This window comes from Lipotes vexillifer, unplaced genomic scaffold, assembly GCF_000442215.2.
Source record: "Lipotes vexillifer unplaced genomic scaffold, Lipotes_vexillifer_v1.1 scaffold295, whole genome shotgun sequence".
Classification (NCBI taxonomy): domain Eukaryota; kingdom Metazoa; phylum Chordata; class Mammalia; order Artiodactyla; family Lipotidae; genus Lipotes; species Lipotes vexillifer.
In genome coordinates this window covers 1,327,498-1,328,366 of record NW_006773247.1, presented here as the reverse complement: position 1 = coordinate 1,328,366, position 869 = coordinate 1,327,498, and positions in this window count along the sequence as shown.

Sequence of the window (869 nt, the reverse complement as noted above, 5' to 3'; positions counted from 1 at the left end):
TCCTTTATCAAAGATAGGGTGACCATGTGTGCGTGGGTTTATCTCTGGGCTTTCTGTCCTGTCCCACTGATCTATATTTCTGTTTTTGTGCCAGTACCATACTTTCTTGATTACTGTAGCTTTGTAGTACAGTCTGAAGTCTGGGAGCCTGATTCCTTCAGCTCTGTTTTTCTTTCTCAAGATTGCTTTGGCTATTTGGGGTTTTTTGTGTTTCCATACAAATTGTGAAATTTATTTTCTACCTCTGTGAAAAATGCCAGTGGTAGTTTGATAGGGATTGCACTGAATCTGTAGATTGCTTTGGGTAATATAGTCATTTTCACAATGTTGGTTCTTCCAATTCAAGAACATGGTATATAGCTTACCATCTATCATCTTTAATGTCTTTCATCAGTGTCTTATAGTTTTCTGCATAGAAATCTTTTGTCTTCTTAGTTAGGTTTATTCCTAGGTATTTTATTCTTTTATTTGCAATGGTAAATGGCAGTGTTTCCTTAATTTCTCCTTCATATATTTCATCATTAGTGTACAGGAATGCAAGAGATTTCTGTGCATTAATTTTGTATCCTGCTACTTTACCAAATTCATTGATTAGCTCTAGTAGTTTTCTGGTAGCATCTTTACAATTCTTTTTAGAGTATCATGTCATCTGTAAACAATGACCGTTTTACTTCTTTTCCAATTTGGATTCCTTTTATTTCATTTTCTTCTCTGAGTGCTGTGGCAAAAGCTTCCAAAACTATGTTCAGTAACAGTAGTGTGAGTGGGCAACCTTGTCTTGTTCCTGATCTTAGTGGAAATTGTTTCGTTTTTTCACCATTGAGAAAGATGTTGGCTGTGGGATTGTCATATACAACCTTTATTATATT